We start from the raw sequence: 411 nt of genomic DNA on the forward strand, positions 1-411 counted from the left end.
TACCTAGTGCTTGGGTCAGGAGTTCCATGTTTCCGTTCACCACGGGAATTCAATAAGTCAGGACCTTTCACCCCTGGCTGGTGGACGGAACATAGAGTCTCTTTTTGGTGCCGCGACCCGGGATCCTTTGATTCCCGTGATTTTATACCTTGACCCGGTCTTGTAGTGGAATTTTACCCGTTTTGATGTAAAGTGAGGAACCGGCTCGCGACCAAGAAACAAAGTCTCTTTTTGGTGCCGCGACCCGGGAGTTTTAGATTCCCGTGAATAAATTTTGATTTGCGATTTGTTTGGTGTCGCAAGACGATTGACTCCTTTGCCCGGGTGGCAATATAAGAATTTGTTGCAGAGCTTACAAGACAGAATTCTGTGCCCTGAGTGCCCACAAACATTGGGATTTTTTCCAGATTT

This window comes from Tigriopus californicus, chromosome 12, assembly GCF_007210705.1.
Source record: "Tigriopus californicus strain San Diego chromosome 12, Tcal_SD_v2.1, whole genome shotgun sequence".
Lineage (NCBI taxonomy): Eukaryota > Metazoa > Arthropoda > Copepoda > Harpacticoida > Harpacticidae > Tigriopus > Tigriopus californicus.